This window comes from Oryctolagus cuniculus, chromosome 16 (genome assembly GCF_964237555.1).
Source record: "Oryctolagus cuniculus chromosome 16, mOryCun1.1, whole genome shotgun sequence".
Classification (NCBI taxonomy): domain Eukaryota; kingdom Metazoa; phylum Chordata; class Mammalia; order Lagomorpha; family Leporidae; genus Oryctolagus; species Oryctolagus cuniculus.
This window is the reverse complement of record NC_091447.1, coordinates 26409511-26431408: the sequence shown is the minus strand read 5'-3', so window position 1 is coordinate 26431408 and position 21898 is coordinate 26409511. Positions and strand designations below refer to the sequence as shown.

The 21898-nt window shown below is 38.5% G+C and overlaps 1 protein-coding gene across 6 annotated transcripts in view; it reads right to left on the bottom strand.

Moving 5' to 3' along the window:
• The window catches only part of SEPTIN7 (septin 7), a 107713-nt gene that overhangs the window by 80446 nt on the left and 5369 nt on the right, over positions 1-21898 (bottom strand). The window contains exon 2 of one of the 6 annotated variants that reach the window (XM_070059716.1): positions 2805-2903. The exons of the other annotated variants lie outside the window; for them this stretch is intronic. The gene's annotated coding sequence lies outside the window, so the exon portion shown is untranslated. The remainder of the gene's footprint in view (positions 1-2804; positions 2904-21898) is intronic. 6 annotated transcript variants of the gene reach the window in all.

Genomic DNA, 21898 nt, shown 5'->3' with positions numbered 1-21898 from the left:
GAGAGATGGAGGGAAAAGTCTTCCATCCACTGGTTCACTCCCCAAATGGCTGGGTCTCGCATGTTGGTGCAGAGGTCTAAGGACTTGGGCCATCTTCTACTGCCTTCCCAGGCCACAGCAATGAGCTAGATAGGAAGAGGAGCAGCCAGGACTAAAACTGATGCCCATGAGATAGTGGTGCCATAGGCAGAGGCTTAACCTAGTGTGCCACAGCGCCAGCCTGCAAACTACACCCTTAAATAATCAATGAGTCAAAAAATAAATCACATGGAAAACTGGAAAATACATTAAAATGAATAAAAATAAAATCATAACATCAAAATTTACTGAATGCAGCTAAACCAGTGTCTAGGAAATCTGCAGCTAAAATGATTATATTAAGAAGAGAAAGAAAAAATCTCAGATCATAATCTTTACTTCAATCTCAAGAAAACTAAAAGAATAAATTAAATCCAAAGCAAACAAAAATAAGGAAAATACTAAGATTTAACAATAAACAAATGAGATACAGAATTAACACAAAAAACAACAAAACCATAGGATGGCTTATTAAAAGCATCAACAGGGAAAGGTTTTGTAGCAAACTGGGTTAACCTGCCACTTAGACTCATCCCATATCCAGAGCAGGTTTGAATCCTCGAACTTCCACTTCCAAACCAACTTCCTGATAACATCCTTGGAGGCAGTGGATGATGGATAATGGGCTTGGGCTCCTGCCACCCACATTGAAGACCTTTTGGAGTTCCTGGCTCCTGGTTTTGGCCTAGCTTAAGGCATTTAGGGACTGATTCAATAGATGTGAGGGGTGTGTGTGTGTGTGTGTGTGTGTGTGAGAGAGAGAGAGAGAGAGAGAGAGAGAGAGAGAGAGAGAGAGAAAGGGGGAGAGAAAGGGGGAGAAAGAGACAGACAGACTGTGGGTATGTGTGTGTCATTCTGACTTTCAAATAGATAAAAATTAACATTTTAGAAAATAAATCAAGGGGTTAGTGCTGTGATTTATTGGGTAAAGCCTCTGTCTGTAGTGCCGGCATCCTATATGTGTACCAGTTCAAGTCTCAGCTGCTCCACTTCTGATCCAGCTCTCTGCTAGTGCACCTGGAAAGCAGTGGAGGATGGCCCAAGTACTTGTGTCCCTCAGCCTTTTGGGGAGTGAAACAGTGGATAGAAGATTTCTGTCTCTGCCTCTCTCTCTGTAACTCTGCCTTTCAAATGAATAAATAAAATCTTAAAAAAAAAAAAATGACAAACCTTCACTAAACTGACCAAGAAAAAAAAGAGAACACTGAAATTACTAAATCAAGAATGAAAGAGGGGAAAATCACTAACAACCTTATAGATATGAAAAAGGTTTATAAGAAAATCTAGATGACCTGGAAGAAATGCAAAAATTTACAGAAAGATACAAATTACTAGGTCAAAGGTGTGGCATAGCAAGTAAAGCCACTGCTCAGAAAGCCATATCCCATATTGTAGGGGAGGTTCTAGACCAGCTGCTCAACTTCTATCTGGCTTTATGTTGTGGCACTTGAACAAGCCATAGAGGACAGCTCTGGTGTTGGGCCCCTGCCATTCAGGTGGGAGACCAGGATGGAGTTTCTGGCTCCTGGATTCAGCCTAGCCCAGACCTGGCTATTTAAGCCAGTAGGGGAGTGAGCTAGTGGAAGGAAGATCTCTCTTTCCGTCTCTCCCTCTCTGACACTCTGCCTTTCAAAATAAACAAACTACCAAAACTGACTCAAGGGGCCAGTGCTGTGGTGTAGCAGGTAATGCTGCAGCCATCCCATAGGGGCACCAGTTCGAGTCTCAGCTGCTCCACTTCAGATCCAGCTCCCTGCTAATGCACGTGGGAAAGCATCAGAAGATGGCCCGAGTGCTTAGTCCCCTGCACCCACATGGGCGATCCGGAAAAAGTTCCTGGCTCTTGGCTTCAAACTGGCCCAACTCCGGTCATTGCAGCCATTTGAGGAGTGAACCAGCAAATGGAAATCTGTCTCTCCCTCCCACTTTGTAACACGTTCAAAAAAATAAATCTTAAAAACAAACAAACAAACAAAAACAAAACAAAACAAACAAAAACAAAAAACCTGACTCAGGGAGAAAGAAATGTCTGAATATATCTATAACAAATATATTAGACATCAAAAAACTATTTGTAAGCCCAGAGAGGGAGACAGAGACAGGGAAACAGACAAAATGAATCCAAAAACAGGAAAGAACAGGGGTAGGTGTTGTGGCACAGCAGGTTAAGCCAAGCTTGAGATGCCTGAATCCTGTTATCAAGTCCCACCACCACTTCTGATCCAGTTTCTTGCTAATGCACCTGGGAAGCTGTACATGATGGCTTAAGTACTTGGTTTCCTGCAACCCACATAGGAAATGCAGATGGAGTTTCTGGCTCTTGGCTTTGGCGAGACCCAGCCATGGCTTTCAGGCATTTGGGGAGTGAGCCAAAAAAACCATAACTAGGTTCCGGTGCTGTAGCATAGCAGGAACTACCACAGCACCATATGGGTGCTGGTTTGAGTCCCAGCTGCTCCACTTCTGATCCAACTTCCTGCTAATGCACCTGGGAAAGCAGCAGAAGATGGCCGAAGTCCTTGTGCTGCTGCATCCACATGAGAGACTGGGAAGGGGCTCCTGACTCCTGGCTTCGAATTGGCCTAGCTCCACTATGGCCATTCGGGGACTGAACCAGTGGATGGAGGACCTCTCTATCTCTGCCTCTGGCTCTTTGTGACTCTGTCTTTCAAATAAATAAATCTTTAAAAAAAAAAAAAAAAACACACAACTAACATCATACTTACTGGTGAAAGACTGAATGTTTTCACTATAAAATCAAGAACGAGACAAAGATATCCACTCTTGTCACTTCTAATCAACACTGGAGGTTATAGCAAAGGCATCTGGTGAGATAAAAAAAAATGGGTGTGGACTTCTGGCATAATGGTTATGCCATTTGGGATGTCTGCATCCCAGATCAGAGTGCTTGGGTTTCATTCCCAGATCCACTTCCAATTTCATCTTCCTGCTAATGTACACCTTGGAAGGCAGCAAGTGATGTCTTAAGTACCTGGGTCCCTGCCACTCATGTGAGAGACTCGCATTAAGTTTCAAGCTCCTGGCTTTGGCCTGGCCCAATCCCAGCTGTTGCAGACATTTGGGGAGAGAGCCAGCAGTTGGAAAATCTCTGTTTGCACGTCTGAAAATAAATAAATAAAAGGCATCCAAATTATAACATATGGAGTAAAACTATATTTGCAGATGGCATTAACTTGTAAGTAGGATCTCCTAAAGAATCTACTTAAAAATAAAAAAACCTGAAAGAACAGTAACATAAAATCAATACACAATCACTTCTCAGCCTTTCAGCTAAGATCAAGTGTAAAATCAATATTAAAAAAAATTGCAGTTCTAGAGATTATACAAAAATAATCCAAAAATGAAATTAAGAAAATAATTCCATTTGCAAAAGCATCAAGCAGAATAAACTATTCAGGACTAGAAATTTAACAAAAAAAGTTTATGCCTACCATGAAAGCTATAAAATACTCCTCAAGGGAGCTGGCATGTGGCACAGCAGGTTGTTTCTGCCTGCGATGCCAGTATCCTATATGGACACCAGTTTGAGACCCAACTGCTCCATTTCTGATCCAGCTCCCTGCTATTGCACCTGGGAAAGCAATGGTGAGTGGTCCAACTGCTTGGGTTCCTACATGCACATGGGAAACCATGAAGAAGCTCCTGGCTCCTGTCTTCAGACCAGTCCAGCCCCAGCTATTGCAGCCATTTGAGGAGTGAACCAGTGGATGGAAGCAATCTCTCTTTCTCCCCCACCCCCACCCCATTCTCTCTCTCTCTCTCTCTCTCTCTCTCTCTCTCTCTCTCTCTCTCTCTCTCACACACACACACACACACACTTTCAAATAAATAAAAAATAAATACTGCTCAAAGAAACTGAACAATTAAACAAATGAGATATCTCATGTTTATGGACTAGCAGACCTAATATGAAGATGACAATATTCCAAAACTGATCTACAAACTCAACAGCATGCCTTTCAAAATCCAAGTTGGTTTCTTTGCAGAAATTGAAGAGCTAACACAATAATTCATATGGAAATCCAAGGGATCCAGAATAACCAGAATAATCTTGAACCAAACTAAGCTGGAAGCCTCACATCTCTTAGTTTTTAAATTTATTTGTTTTATTTGAAAGTCAAAACTGCAAAGACAGAGGGAGAGATCTCCTATCTGCTGGTTCACTCCCCATTTGGCTACAATGGCCAGGGCTGAGGCGAGGCCAATACCAGGAGACAAGAGCTCATTCTGGTCTCAAACATGGGTGCAGGGGACCAAGCAGCTTTCACTGCTTTTCCCAGACTATTAGCAACAAGTTGAATCAGAAACATAGCAGCCAGGACACAAACAGGTGCCCAAATGGTATGCAGGTGCTGCAGGTGGCATCTTTACCAACCATGCCACAATGTCCTATTTTTAAAACTTACTACAAAGTTACAATCATCAAAACAGTGTGGCACTGCCCTAAGGACACATATATAGATCAGTGAGGAAAAAAAAGAAAAACCTGTGAATCAAAAACTAAATCCTTGATTTTAAAGTCAATTGCATTCTCACAAGGTTGCCCAGATAACACAAAGAAAAAAAGAATAGTCTTTTCAACATAAAAGGCTGGGACTACTAGATTTCCACATAAAAATAATGAAATTAAAGCGATACTTCACACCATATATAAAAATTAACTCAAAATCAAACATTTAAATGTTAAGATCTAAAATTATAAAATCTGAGAAAACATAGGTGTAAATCTTCATGACTGGATGAGAAAGTTTTCTATATATGACAACAAAACTAGAAAATTTAAAGCGTTGCACAGAACTCAAGAAAGTAAACAAATAACCCATGGAACTGGAGAAAATTTTGCAATTCATCAATCAGATAAGGAACACAAGGAATACAAAGAATTCTTAAAACAGAACAAATGACAAATAATCGTGCTAAAAAATGAGGGAAGCATTTTAATAGATATTCCTACAACAAAAATATATACATTGCCAATAAATACATTAAAAACGCTCATCATCATTAGCCATTAGGGAAATGCAAATTAAAACCACAACAATACCACCTCACATCCTGTAGGATATTTTTAAAAGACAGCAACAAGTGTGAGCAAGGTGTGATTAAAACTGGAAACATTATACATTACTGGAGTGAATGTAAAATGGCGCAGCTGGTTTGGCAAACAGTTTAGCAACTGTTCAGAGAGTTAGTTAAGCAGGAGTTACCCTATGATCCAATAATTCTATTCTTAAGTATATATCCATGAGAATTGGAAACAAATATCCACACAAAAACTAAACTCAAAGGTTCACAGCAGCATTATTCATAATAGCCATAAAGTAGAAACTTTAAATGTCTACCAAACTATGGATAAAATAATTACTTACAGAATATTATCCAGCAATAAAATGGGATGAAATACTACCGAGACAATGCTATAACATGCATGAATCTTGACAATATTATACTAAGTCAAAGAAACCAGTCACAACAGACCACAGATATAATGACATCATATATATGAACTGTCCAGCACAGGCAAATCCATAGAAATGGAGCAGATTAGCAGTTCCCAAAATCTAAGAAAAGCAGGGAATAGAGCTCGATTGCTAACGAGTATCAAATTTCTTTTTAGGTAGATGAATATGTTCCACAAGTGGATTGTGGTGATGGTTCCCACAGCTCTGATACACTAAGTAACCACAGAATTGTACACTTTAAAGAGGCAAATTTTATAGCATTTAAATTATCTCTCATTAAAGTCATGACAAAGCATGTAATATATAATATACTTTCACCTATAATTTATCTTATTTGTCACACATATCTTTTCTTCTGTACAAAAAGACAGGAAAAATAAACCCAAAACTCATGGTATTGGTTACCTATATGGTCGGATGGGAAGCAGTACAAAGAAAGGGGGAATGAGAATGGGGTAAAAGCAATGTGGAGGGATAATCCCAAGTATGCCATTTTATAGAGCTTTTAACACCATAGTAATGTTCCACATATTCCAATTTTAAAAAAAATCAGGCAAAATGTTAAAACAACACAAAATGGAATGGAAACAGTAGCAAATGAAACTATAATTTAAATGAATAACATTGACATTGAAGGTGCAGGAAACAAAAGAACGTGAGTTAACCTTGGAAAATAGTACTTTGTATAGTCAAAAATACTTTGATTATAAGGTTGTAAAAAGTACACACAAAAACTAAACACATGTAAGTAAATATTTTGTAACAACAGTTCTAAAGCTATATCTCTGTCTATATAACAGAATTTAACAAATACATAAATAAACTGTGGATGAGAGCTACTTTTTCAGTATTACAGAAATGAGTTACAAATTAGAAAAACAGACTAGACTGAATATTTCAGTAACATCTTAGAATCAGTGTACCAGTATGAATTCATGTTTTTTTTGTGTGTGTACACATTTGGTTTCTTCTAACAAAGCAACTTGCACACTTTTAACATTTAAAACTGGGCATCATCATTCTTTTCCAGTGAAACAAAAAGAGAATTACAAAATTACAATAGAGAATATTAATTCCAAATAAGATCCTACAGGTTCTTCTGATTGTCCCATCGAGCGGCAGGGCTCAAATCATCATTAGGAGAGAATTTTATTTTTAAAGATGTCATCTTAAACTGCAAGGATGTCCATTATCATCACAATTATATATGGCAAAGGAGAAGCCATGCTGTCAAAATGCCTACTTAATCCATCCAAACATCTCAAACCTACCCTTTGCTGACCTTCTGTAACCCCATTTTTAAAGTTTTTTTCTTTTTTTAAACAAGTGGAAGTAGACAGACAAATGATGGTAAATGCTCACAGTAATCTCTGAGCCCAATACACAGAGAAAGAAGGAAAAAAGCTGTATGCACTACTACACAGGGGCCTAGCACTTTCCAGCTTCCAGCAGAGTGAAGGGAGCAAAAAGTTTTCTTTTTTCCCACAGAGGACAGTGGTGTTGATTCCATACAGTTTTTGTCAAGAGAAGAAGAGCTAAAAAAGAATTTGGGAGAGAAAAGAGTAGAGATTCTTTCCCACTGTATTCTGCTTAAGGCATTTTCCCCACATTAAGGTGAGAATCATGGTACAGAAAAAAGACCTCAAAAACAGGGAGACTGAGCACAAGAGGGAAAAAAATAAAAATAAGAAAACAGCAACTGGCTCCCAGGGACTGGAGAAAACTAAAAAAAAAAAAAAAAAAAAAAAAAGTTAAGAACCCATCAGTGTTTTCTACTAGTCATCTCCATCTTCCTCTCTTTCTTCTCCTTCATCATCATCATCTTCTTACTCTTCATCATCAATGTCTTCCAATCCTTTTCCTTCCATCATTACCATCTTCTCCTTCCCCTTCTTCATCATCCATATCAGGAACCACATACTATAATGGAAGGACCCAAGACGGCCAAATATCATCTTTGATGACCTCTCCTAACTCATCTGCACCTGCATCAGATGAAGAAGCTCTCTCATTCCTCATGCTGCCTCTTCCTGCTGGCTTTACTCTGTGTTTGACTTGAATGATTCGTCAAATCATTTCCAGATTTCCGTGAACTTTTTTTTTAAGACTTATTTATTTATTTGAAAGGCAGAGTTACATAGAGGCAGAGGCGGGAGGGGGGAGGGGAGGTCTTGCATCCACTGGTTCACTCCCCAAATGGCCACAACGGCCAAACGTGGGATAATCTGAAGTCAGGAGCCAGAAGCTTCTTCTGGGTCTCCCATGTGGTGCTGGGGCCCAAGGACTATGCCATCTTCCACTGCTTTCCCAGGCCACAGCAAAGAGCTGGATTGGAAGTGGAGCAGCCGGGACTCAAACCAGTGCCCATATGGGATGCCAGCAGCACAGGCAGAGCCTTTATCTGCTATGCCACAGCGCTGGCCTCTCAGTGGACTTTTAAGATAGATCACCACTCTAATTCAGATGAAATTCTTTGGAGAGAGTAAGGATTTTCATCGAAATAAAAATCTATCCTGTAACCTGATTTAATATCTTCAAGTTCTGTCACTTCAACTCTGGTCAGATAAAGCAGCGCCTCTTCATCCTCCTCCCCAAGCAGTGCAGATACTTGCAGATGGCTAACAAATGCTGTTACACAAAAATCTGGGATTTTGGCAAGAGTTCTGACCTCTTCTGAAAAAATGGTTGGAGGAGTTCGTTGTATCTCTGTCCTACTTTCAAAATCTCCATACTGGCTTATTCATTAAGTCTGTCTATTTCATTTTGTACTTTATCAATATGTTCAATTGCTTCTTATTGTTCTTTTTCTCCCAGTCGACAAACCTCAAGAGACCCATGTGTCCACCGCCCTTGGGCCAGAAGTACTCTCAGCTTCTTCCTCTGAGGAAGGACCCAAGACGGACATTTGTGGACCATGCTTCCAAGCACTAGCACCAAGCAGGAACTCATTTTTTTTTTTAAATCTGTATATATATATGTATTCACACACACATACATAGAAGTAGATACAGATGAATGTATGAATATAAACACATATATTTCCTATTTCTGCTCAAGACAGCTAAAGCAATGACTTCCCAGTAGCAATGAGCACTTCTAGTGTTGGGCTCTTGATTTGTAAATACTATTCTCAAATAAAAGGAATCCAGACATCTGGAACAATAGTTGATTCTACTCTTTCTCTCTCCCTCATGGACCCAGGACGAGCTGAGCAAGGTATGAAATTCTCCTTCTGGGGCTGGTGCTGTGGTGTAGCAGGTAAAGCAGCTACTTGCAGTGCCGACAACCCATATGGGCGCCGGTTCGAGTCCTGGCTGCTCCATTTCAAATCCAGCTCTCTGCTATGGCCTGAGAAAGCAGTGGAAGATGGTCCAAATGCTTGGGCCCCTGCACCCACGTGAGAGACCCAGAAGCAGCACCTGGTTTCGGGTTGGTGCAGCCAACTCACTGTTGAGTGAACCAGCAGATGAAAGATTCTCTCTCTCTTCCTCTCCTTCTCTCTCAGTGTAACTCTTTCAAATAAAAATATTTAAAAAAAAAAATGAAGTCACAGAAATGAAGTCAAAAAAAAAAAAAAAGAAAATGAAGTCTTGTGCACTAAAAATCAATACAGGCTTACTTTTTTAACAGGTAAGTCAGATGGTTTTTTTTTTTTTTCCATTTCTGACAAGTTTATTGAACTATAAAAAAAAAGAAGAAGAAACGGTATAATTCTGACCCTATATCTCCTTCATCATAATGTGAATATGGGCAAGGCAGAAAAACAAAGGCTGGGATACCAATAAAATAGAATGGATTAATAGCATTCAGTTGTATGTCAACTTCAGCAGAATTATATTATACTACAAAGATTCCAGAACTCTTATCTCCTCAAGTAAGCTCAGATAACATTATTCAATAATTCAATGAAAGCACAGAAGATATACTTGTCAACATGCAAATGATAAAAGCTATGACAGATAACAAATATTTTATGTGACACATTCAGAATCCAAATGAAATTTAATATGGAAATACATGGATCCAAGCCATGGACCTCTTTCCCTACCACCTCAGACTGGAATCTGAAAGACAAAATTCTAGGCAAAGATCAGAACTACCTACAACAATAATAATGCAGAAAAAAGAGGGGTGGTGGGTCACATTTTATCTACTCAATCAAAAATTTCTTCTAATTTTTTAAAAAGACTTTATTTATTTGAGAGGTAGAGTTATAGACAGTGAGAGGGAGAGACAGAGAAAAAGGTCTTCCATCCGCTGGTTCACTCCCCAAATGGCCACAATGGCCAGAGCTGTGCCAGTCCGAACCAGGTGCTGCTTCTGGGTCTCCCACGTGGGTGCAGGGAGGGGCCCAAGGACTTGGACCATCTTCCACTGCTTTCTCAGGCCATAGCAGAGAGCTAGATTGCAAGTAGAGCAGCCAGGACTCGAACCAGCCAGGAGCTTCTTCCGGGTCTCCCGCACAGGTGCAGGGGCCAAGTACTCGAGCCATCTTCTACTGCTTTTCCAGGCCATAGCAGAAAGCTGGATTGAAAGAGGAGCAGCTGGGACTAGAACCACCGTCCATATGGGATGCTGGTGCCACGGGAGGAGGATTAACCTACTGCGCCACAGCACTGGCCCCTAACGCTCTTCTAATTTAAAAAAGAAGTTTTGAATAAGCAAGATAAAATAGCAGCAAAGAAAAGGTGGAAATATCTTAAATGACAGTATGTTTTATAAGTCAATAAGACATTAAAGATACCCTAAAAGTAATTTAATGTTAGGCATTAGCAGATTTATACAACATGTAGAAAGACATATAAACTATTTTTTAAATTAACATATATCACTTGTACATTTTTATAGAATCTATACAGGGTATTATTTCAATATCTATATACAGCATGAACTGATTAACTCAGGAATTTGTATTTCCATATCCTTATCATGTCCTGTGTTTGGAGCCTATGAGCTCCTCTCTTTTAATTCTTCACGAAATACATAATACATTATTGCCACAGTCACCACGCTGTGCTATGAAACATTAGAACACTTCTGCGGCTGATGTTGTGGTGCAGCAAGTTAAGCTACATTAAGCTGCTGCTTGCAACGCCCACATCCCACATTGGAGCACCAGTTCAAGTCTTGGCTGCTCTGCTTCCAACCCAGCTCCCTACTGGGAAAAGCAGGGGAAGATGGTTTAAGTGCTTGGACCCCTGCCACCCATGTTGGAGACCCAAATAGAATTCGAAGCTCCTGGTTCTGGCCTACCCAGTCCCAGCTGTTTTGGCCATTTGGGGTATGAACCAGCAAATGGAAGATCTTTTGTCTGTCTCTCCCTTTGCCTTTCAAATAAATAAATATTTAAAAAAAAATAAAAGGAACATATTCTTTCTGTGTTTTAGTGCGTGTTACCAATTTCCACCTCTCTATTCTTCCTTGTTTCTGCCCTTCCCAGCCACTAGGTAACACTATTTTGCATTCAGATCAACTCATTTTAGCTTTCATATATGAGAGAGAACATGCAGTATTTGTCTTTCTATATCTGCCTTATTTCACTTAACATAATGACTCCTAGTTCTATCCATTTTATTCTTTTTAATGGTTAAATTTGTATGGTTCCATTGAGCATACGCATCATATTTTGTCTATCCATTCATTCTTCAGGTTGATTCATCTAGGTTGATTCTGTATCTTGGCTAGTGTGAACAGTGCTGTAACACAAATAGGAGTATATGATATCCTTTGACTTATATATAAGACAGAAATTGGATAGCTGCTTTAATCGGCACATCTATTTTTAGTTTTTTGAGGAACTTTCATTCTGTACCCCATAATAGTAAACTGCATAATACTAAATTGCATTCTCGAAATTGTAGAAGGGTTCCCTTTTTTTCCCACATACTGTCACATATTTTTTGTCATTTTAATAATAGCCATTCTAATTGGTTTAAGATGGCAGGTATCTCACTGTGCTTTTGATCTGCATTTCCCTGATGATTAATGAGTACTGTCATTTGTTTCATATTTCTGTTGGCCATTTTTATTTCTCCTTTAGAGAAAGTCCTATCTCTGTTAAATTTTTAACTGGATTGTTTGGGCTTTTTGAGTTGCTATATATATAAAATGATATTAATCCTTTGCCAGGTGAATAGTTTGCAAATATTTTTTCCCAATCTGTAGGTAGTTTTGTCAGTCTGCTGTTTCCTTCATTATGTAGAAACTTCTAGGTTTGAAATAACTTCATTGGTCTAGTTCTGCTTTTGTTGCCTGTGGTTTTGGAGTCTTATCATTGTCTTGAATTGTTCCTCCTATGTTTTCTTCTAGCACTTTCATTTAAGTCTTTGAGCCATTTTGAGTTGACTTTTGTCTAGCCTGAGAGGCAGGGACCCAGTCTCAATCTTCTGTATGAAGACAACCATCCAGTTTTCACAGCATCATTTATTGAAGAGGTTATTCTTTCTTTGCTGTATGTTTTTGGAACCTCTCCCAACAATCAGTAGTCTGTAAACACATGGATTTATTTATCGGATCTGTATTCTGCTTCAATGGTTTGTGTGTCTATTTTTATGTTAGTATAATGCTGCTTTTGTTATCCGAGCTCTGTATTGTATCTTAAAAGGAGGTACTATGATGACTCCTGCAAGGTTCTTTGTATTCAAGATTGCTTTAGCTATTCAGGGTCTTCTGTGCTTCCATATAAACTTTAAAGTTGTTTTTCATATTTCTATAAAGAATGTCATTTTTCTATAAAGAATGTATTTTTGATGGGGATTACACTGAGTCTGTAAATCACATTGAGTAGTTTAGATATTTTAACAGTATTAATTCTCCCAACCCATGAACATGGGAGGTCTTTCTATTTTTCTGTGTCTTCAATTTCCTTCATCAGTGTTTTGTTAAGTTTTACTGCAGAAGTCTTTCACATCCTTGGTTAAGTGTATTCCTAGTTGCTTTTTCTTTTTTTGTAGCTATTGTGAATGGAAATGTATTTACGATTTCTTTCACAGTAATTTTGTTATTAGTATATAAAAATGCTACTGATGGGTAGCATAGTGGGTAAAGCCACAGCCTACAGTGCCGGCATTCCATATGGGCGCCGGTTTGGGTCCCAGCTGCTTCACTTCTTAGCCAGCTCTCTGCTATGGCCTGGGAAAGCAGTAGCAGATGGTCCAAGCCCTTGGGTCCCTGCACCTGTGTGGGAGACCCAGAAGAAGCTCCCAGCTCCTGGCTTCGGATCAGCGCAGGTGCAGCTGTTGCAGAGTGAACCAGCAGATGGAAGATCTCCCCCCCCCCCGCTTCTCTCTCTCTCTCTCTCTGCCTCTCCTCCTTCTCTCTCTGTATATAACCCTGATTTTCAAATAAATAAAATAAATCTTTATAAGAAGTGGTACTGCTCATTTACGTTGATTTTGTATCCTGAAACTGTACTGAATTCATTTTTCAGTTCTGATAGTCTTTTGGTAAAATTTTAAGGGTTCTCTATATATAAAGAATCAATTTATCTACAAACAGGGATAATGCTACTTCCACCTTTCCTATTTGTATGCCTTTTCTTTCTTTCTCATCTAATTTTCTGGTAAAAATTTCCAGTACTATAAGGACTAATAGCAGTAAGAGTGGACATCCTTGGGACTGGTGCTATGGTGTAGCAGGTAAAGCCGTCGCTTGCAGTGCTGGCATCCCATATGGGCACCAGTTTGAGTCCCATCTGCTCCACTTCCAATCCAGCTCTCTGCTGTGGCCTGGGAAAGCAGAAGATGGCCCAAGTTCTTGGGCCCCTGCACTCGCATAGGAGACCCGGAAGAAGCTCCTGGCTTTGGATTGGACCAGCTCTGGCCATTGCGGCCACTAGGGGAGTGAACCAGCAAAAGGAAGACCTCTCTGGCGGCTCTGGGTTTGTCATATATACTCTTAGTTATATTGAAGCATGTTTCTTCTAATCCTAATTTATTTTTCAAATCATAAACAGGTGTTGGATTTTATCAAATGACTGTATGTATTTACTAAGATGATCATATGATTTCTAGCCTTCAGTAAGTTCACCTGGGATACTAGTCTATAATTCTTTTTGTCATGATGTCTGGTTCTGACATCAGAATAATGCTGGCCTCCTAAAAAGAATTTGGAAGAGTTCCCCCTATTCAATATTCTGGACTAGTTTGAGAAAAACTGGTTTAGTTTTTATTTAAAAGACTGGCAGAATTCAGAATTCCTGGGCTTTTCTTTACTGGGAGCTTATTATTACTTCTTTAATCTCACTACTTATTATTTGTTCAGCTTTTCTATGTCTTCATGATTCAATTTTGGTAGTTTGTATATATCCAGAAATTTATCCACTTCTATTAAGTTTTCCAATTTGGTAATGCATAGTTTATTCATAACAGTTCCCAATAATTCTCTGCATCACCTATGGCATTTAATTTTTTCATTTCTTATGTTGAGTCTCTTTTTATTGGTTAATCTAACTAAAAGTTGATTCTTTTTTAAAATATTTTCAAAAAATCAACTCTGCTTCACTGTATTTAAGTTTCTATTTCGTTTACTATTTCTGCTTTCATCTTTGTTATTTCTTTTCTTCTAATCTTATGGTTGGTTTGTTCTTATTTTTCTACATCCTTGAGATGCATTGTTAGGTTATTTATTTGAAATCTTTCTCTTTTATGTGAGTGTTTATGGCTATCAAGTTTCCTCTAAATGTTGTTTTTGCCATCTCCCATGAATTTTGATATACTGTTTCCATTTTCATGTCTCAAAAAATTTTTCAATTTCCCTTTTGAGGTATTCAATGACATTGTTCATTCAGAAATATGTTGTTCAGTGTATCTGTAAAATTCCTCAAGCTTCATTCTTGATTTCTAGTTTTATTTTTCCAGTTTCACCATAAAAGATATGATATGATTTCGATTTAAATTTGTTGAGATATTTTGTGATCTGATATATGGTCTATTCTAAATAAAGTTCCACATGCTGATGAAAAGAATTCATATTCTGCAGCTGCTGGATAAAATTTCTGTAGGGGCCTGCACTGTGGCACAGGAGGTTAATATCCTGGCCTGAAGCGCTGGCATCCCATTTGGGCACCAGTTTGAGAGCCGGCTGCTCCACTTCCGATCCAGCTCTCTGCTATGGTCTAGGAAAGCAGTAGAAGGTGGCCCAAGTCCTTGGGCCTCTGCAGCCGTGTGGGAAACCCGGAAGAAGCTCTTGGCTCTTGGCTTCAGATTGGCGCAGCCAGCCATTGTGGCCAACTGGAGAGTGAACCAGTGGATGGAATCTCTCTCTCTCTCTCTCTGCGCCTCTCCTCTCTCTGTGTAACTCTTTCAAACAAATAAATGAATCTTTTTTTAAAAAGTTATGTAATGACTGTTGTGTTCACTTGATGTATAGTACTATAGCATATTGTATTGGATAGGATAAATATCAGGAACTGAAAGTCTCATGATCTTAAAATTAGAGATAACAAAAGGTCTTTATGAAATAGGGGGAGAAGGGGGAGGCAGTGGCATAGTGTAGCAGGTAAAGCTGCAGCCTGCAAGGCTGGATCCCATATGGGTGCCAGTTTGAGACCCAGCTGCTCCACTTCCCATCCAGCTCCCTAATGAACCTGAGAAAGCAGTGGAAGACAGCCCAAGTCCCTGGGCCCCTGCACCTTCGTGGGAAATCTGGAAGAAGCTCTTGACTCCTGGCTTCAGTCTGGCCTAACCCCAGGTGTTGTGGCCATTTAGGGAGTGAACCAGCGGATGAAAGATCTCTCTCCCTCTCTTTCTGTGCGTGTGTGTTTCCTCCTCTTTCTATGTAACTCTGATTTAAATATAAATAAATAAATTGTAAAAAAAAAAGTAAAAGGATAAAGAAAGTCTATCTTAGGCACTAAGAGTTGGGAATTTCAACACCCCACTTTCATTAATATTCCTAATGTCAGCAGGAATATGTATAAAATGAAGAAAGTTCAGATGAGAATAACAATGACTAGAGAGCTATAACCTCCAGCCATATAAAATGATTCTTAAATCATTCAGAAAGATCTGAGAATTGTCTCCAAATTATTGAATAATATTAAAAAAGAGAGACTTGAATTATCTTCTTGGTCTCAAGTGGTAAATGAGAACCTTTAAATACATTCAGCTCCATACAAAAACAGAAGAAAAAAAGTAACAAGTGAGAAATTAGAAAATGAAATGTGCTATCTCAGAAGCTAGTAGGTATTAAACACAGGCCAGACCAGCTCTGTCCACTAAAAATCTAATGCGAGCCATATGTGTAATTTTGAAATTTATAGTAGCCATATTAAAGAAGCAAAAGGAAATAGACAAAATTGCAATAATACATTTTCTTTAACTCAATATACCCAAAATATTATTTCAACAGGCAATCAATTAGTGAGACAGTTTATAATGCTTTTAATACTGTCTTTACAAAGTCTTCTGCATTTCACCCTTATAGCACATATCAACTCAGACTAGCCACATTTCAAGTCTTATTCCTCTACGTTTTATTGCACCATTCTGAACTGAAAATAGCAATTTTGTAAGAGAATTCATGATTTCTAATGCCTAATATATCTCTCAAATCATATGCTTAAAGGTATCAAAACCATTTTGTGTCAATATATTGGATCCATGCTCACAAAATATTTGATAATCATCTTATCACCTCCTGCTGATAAAGAATTGTTACTTTTTCTTTCAAATTTTTTTATAGCTTTGCAACACTAAAAACCATGTAAGAAAACAAATTTACTCTACAAGCAATTTGAAGAGCCTGTCTTGGTGAGCTACTGAAGCAATCAAAACAATACTGATACGTCAAAACAGTAAATTCTAATTTTAGCCAGACTAGGTCTTCAACTTACATTTCATTATAAAAACAACACTCTTCTATCCAAGGATAGTATCACAAAAATAATGCTACAGGTTAGCGGCGGTGCAAAAAACCATGCTATCCACCAAAACACTGCAATGCTATCCCAACAACACTATATTAATTATAAACAATAATGCAAATACATAAAAACTGCATGTACCTATACTGTTACTTGTAGTCTTATATGAGTTCAAGTTAAAGGAAGATTCATCAAGGACTCGTATCATTGGGAAAAGAGTCACAAAATGGATAGTTTTGAGCTAGGTCTTTTAGTACCTCAAGGTAAGAAGCAAGAATAATAATTATTCAATCTGTCTAAGAGGAAAGGACCAAAACAAGGAGGGCTTAAAATGCTGGCTAAAAGTTTTAAATTAAAGAATATTTAAGAGAATCATAAAGTGGTATATGAACTATAGCTAGAAATGTGAATCCTAGTCTTTGCTATAACTTAGAGCTATGTTCTAGGCATAAGTTATATAACCTTTCTGATTGTGACAATATCTCTAAGTGATTATTGTAGTGTATATATTTAGTAATTAATACAAAGGATTTAGCACATCACATATAAGCCCAAATAAATGGCAACTGTTACAGTAGTTATGCAAAACATGATAGCTATTTTTAAGGCCTCTGGGCTTATCTTACAAATAAGAGTGATTCTCAAACCTGGCTATCATCAGAAGTATCTAAGGAGCTGCTGATAAAAGTAGTATTCTAGGTATAATCTTATAAAGATTTATTAAACAGAGTGAGAAGAAACTGAAAGCTGCCAATGAGGAAATTATTCTGTGGGAAAAGTCCTTTGTTCATCTTGGCTAGATTCTAACTCATTAAATGGAATCCTTCAGTGATCAACTGTACTTAGGTTAGCCATTCTCTTCCATTCAAAAGCAACTGAATTTACCAGCCCTATCTAAAAATGTGCAATACATATTCAAACAAAAAATGTCTCCATCAATCAAAAAACTCCCTATTTCCCTGCTGTCTGCTGCTTTTCCAGGTGCATTAGCAGAGAGCTGAATGGGAAGTGAAGCAGCCAGGACTCAACCAATGCCCATATGGGATGCCAGCGGGTGCAGGTAGCAAGCTACACTACAGCACTGGCCCCAAGGCTATTCTTTAAAAATGTTCTTTATAATTCTAAAATACTGATACTACGAAGTGTCCAAAAATAATAAAATGGCTAAATTATAATACTAGGATATCATATACATATTTAAAATAACCTGCATATAGATTAATATGCAACTGTATCACAAATTAAGTGAGAGATGGGGATTTGGTGTAGCATTTAAGACAGTGGTTACAAGTTAGGAGCCCTGCATCCAATACCAGAGTACCTGGATTCAATCACCTTCCTTCTAAGGCAAGCCCTGGAGGGCACCAGTGACAGCTCAGGGAACTGGGCTTCTCTCACCTGTTTGGGAGACCTGGATTGAGTCCCCAGTTTCCAGCTTTAGCCTAGCCAAACTCAGTGTAGCTCAGCCTAACTCAGCCCAGGCCAGCCTTAAACAAATATTGAGGGCATCTAGGGAGTGAACCAGCGGATGGATCTCTCTCTCCCTGCCCCTCTGTAACTCTGCCTTTCAAATAAATAAATAAATAAATAAATCTTTAAAAAAGAAAAAATCTTCAAAAAGAAAGAAGTCTAATTATGATCTGAATGGACAATCTGAATACACATGGATACAAAATGTCATTACTGCAAAGAAACACTAGCATAGTCCTGCTGATGAGAAATGTAACAATAGAAACCTTAAACAAACATTTTAGTACTTCCCAAGCAACTGGTGACCTCAGACTAACTTTAAAGGACATGAAAGTTTCACACCAATCAGTTTATTTTAATTTCCTTACAACTTTAACTTGAAGCACAAACAAGTAATTGACAATAATCTTAAAATGTTTATTTTTTATCCTAGCTGCCTCTCTTAGTATTAAGACCCTAGGAGACACTTCGAGGTCCCTCAAGCTTCTCAATTTCACATTTTAAAGAAATGGTACCTACTCCTCTACATTATTGACTCAAGCCACAGACCTCAGATATTCTGGAATCATTCCTCACTACCCACATCTTCCCTAATACCTTACAATCATTCCTTTCTTGGGTCTCTGTCATTGGCCCAGTTCTATCCATCTTTTAATTCTGGCACTTAAAGGTGCAACATTAACCTCCCTCAATTCATTGGCCCCATTTTGGTACTCAATCCAACCCTCTAGTAACAATTATTATCCTTATCATGGTTACAACTCTTATTTTTAAATCTTCCAATAAAATTAAAAAAAAAAAAAAAAAAAACACCACAACACACCAGGTCTCGGCTTACCTTTCTTGTCTCATAATCTGACATTAATATGATTTCTCATAGAATCATATCCATAAAATAAACAGAATATCCATCTTCTCCTTCCTCCACCTAGTCATTACCATCCATCTTTAATGATTCACCTTCACTTTAGGAAAAATATCTTTCTCTGACTCCCACTGTATACTCTATATATCTTTAAATCATATCACAAATCATTTACTAGTATATGCCAGGTCTGAGAATAAAAAAGTGGACAAAATACAAACCTTAACACTTACAGAGGAGGCAGAAAAGTAAGCCTTCAATTGCAAGACAGTCTAACAACAGTTTTAAAACTATTATCTGAATCCTTTTCATATATCAGTCATTTTTTTTTAAGATTTATTTATTTATTTGAAAGGCAGAGTAACAGAGAAGCAGAGGCAGAGGCGGTGGGGGAGGGGAGGGTCGTCCACCCCCTGGTTCACTCCCCAGATGGCTGCATCGGCCAGAGCTGGGCAAGCTAGGAGCTTCTTCCAGGTCTCCCACACAGGTACAGGGGAACAAGGACTTGGACCATCTTCTGCTGCTTTCCCAGACCATAGCAGAGAACTGGATCAGAAGTGGAGCAGCTGGGACCTGAATCAGCAGCCATATGGGATGCCAGCACTGTAGGCGGTGGCTTACCTGCTACATCACAGCAACAGCCCCTAAATGTCAGTCTTCATGCTAAGGTTGTGTCATGTATTATCTCCTTTAATTCTCCAATAACCTAATGATTCCTACTTCAGGGAGTAGAAAATCAAAAAGTTCTGTTATTTGCCCAAGCTTTAAAGAGTTTGGATTTGAATCCAAGTCTGACCCTAGAACCTAAGCTCTTAATCAACATATCCCAATTTCTACTGTCACTGCCTTTTTAAAAATTTATATAAGATGAGCATGTTTCACGTATTTCATATATACAGATTTAGGAACACAGTGATATTTTATTTAATTTAGTTTCTTCAGCACTCAGCACAGAGGAGGTACAAATCATGTATTTATTAGAGGAATGAATTTGAGTGTTGAAGGCCTAAACTATGACCTAACATGAATACTACCAATACTTAACATGAATTAACATCAATACATTACTAATGCAATGACAACATCAATTCTGCCACTTTAATTGATAGCATCATTCACTTCAAATAGTTCAAAAGGACTACTGAGATACTAACACATGAAATGATCAATGTCCCAAGAAATCATATCACAGTTTATAATAGCAAAATATTGGAAATAAATGTCTATCAGAGGAAGACATGCTAAATAAACCACGGTCAATCCATAAGCTATAGTCTGAATGTATCCACCCTAAAATTCATTATTTGAAAATTAATTGCCAATGTGATGTATTAATGAGATTAATGGTCTTACAAATGAGTTAGAAAGCAGCTGTTCACCCTATTTGCCCCTTCTGCCATGTGAGGACACTCTTGTTCCCACCAGAGAAGGCAGCATTTAAGATGCCAATTCGGAAGCAAAGACTTGGCCTTCACCAGACACCCAACCTGCCAGCACTTTGATTTTGGACTTCTGAGCTTTGTGAACTGGGTAAAATACTAATCCCTATTCTTTGTAAATTATCTAGTCTCAGGTATTCTCTTATAGCAGCATAAACAGACTGAGATACCACATAATGGATTATGCAGCAGTATAAAATAATAAAAATGTTTTTTGTGTACTGATAAAGAAAAATTCAAAATAGATTTCTTTTAAAAAATGGTGAAGGGTCAGTGCTGTGCCACGTAGTAGGGTAAGCATCCACTTACAGCACCAGCATCCCATATGGGTGCGGTTCGAGTTCTGGCTGCTCCTCTTCTGATCCAGCTCTCTACTGGGAAAGCAGTGGAAGATGGCCCAAGTGCTTGGGGCCCCTGCACCCGTGTGGGAAACTCGGAAGAAGCTCCTGGCTCCTGGATTCTGATTGGCTCAGGTCCAGCTGTTGTGGCCATTTGGGGAATGAACCAGTGGATGGAAGACCGACCTCTCTGTCTCTCAAATAAATAAAATAAATCTTAAAAAATTTGGTAACATAGGTTGCCTGAGGAATAGAAAAGTGGGTGACTGAGAATAGGAGTAGTAAGATGATTTCTCCTTTTGAATTTTGAACCAAGTGATTATATTACCTTTCAAAAAATAAATTCCCAATAAAAAGTAATTTCAGTAATGAAAATATAACACTGTAACATCCACAAGAACATGAGCTATGGTTTTCCTGACTGATAACTGTTTCACAGTGTCAAATACTTCTTGAGTCAAATATTTGTTAAACCAATGAACAAAGTTTACAGAAATCTCAAACTACCATTGCAGGAATATTTCAAATAAATTTTACAAAGAACAGTAAAACAGTAGGAAATATGGTTGTGGCTGTGCTGTGAAACAGTCAGCCAAAGCCAAAGATTTTTCAGGACCCAATCTCAAGCCTACTGTTACCAAACTCTGGAACACTAGTAGAATCTATTCTAACTACCAAGGCAATCATCTTAAATACCCTTTCAAGTTTTCTGCACATCTGAAATCTTACATAATAAAGTTAGGGGAGAAAAAAAATTTTTTTAACTACCCAGAAAATCACTTTAAGTGCCATATATATATAAAATATCTCAAAAACAGTTTAAAAAGCCAAACTAGGGGCTGGTATTGTGGTATCATAAGTTAAGCCAAGCCCGAGATACCAGCATCCCATATGGGTGTCCTGGCTGCTCCACTTCCGATCCAGCTACCTGCTTATGGCCTGGGAAAAGCAGGAGGATGGCCCAGGTAATGGGCACATTACCCACGTGGGAACCTGGAAGAAGCTCCTGGCTCCTGGCTCCAGAATGGCCCAGCCCCAGCCATTGCATCTGGGGAGTGAACCAGAAGATGCAAGATCTATGTTTCTCTGTCTCTCTCTCTCTCTCTTCCCAGTTCTTTCAAATAAATAAATAAATCCTAAAAAGAAAAAATAACAACAAAAAAACACACAAAACTTAACAGTGGCAATACTGAAAAACTCTGACCTGAAGCTTCACCTCAAACAATGTTATCAAAACTATTCAGTTGTGATCCGAGTTAAAACAGAGAAGCCAGGCACTGTGCCTCAGTAGGTTCATGTCTCAAGTACTCCTGCTTCCAATCCAGCTTATTGTTAATGTGCCTGGGAAGGCAGGAGAAGAT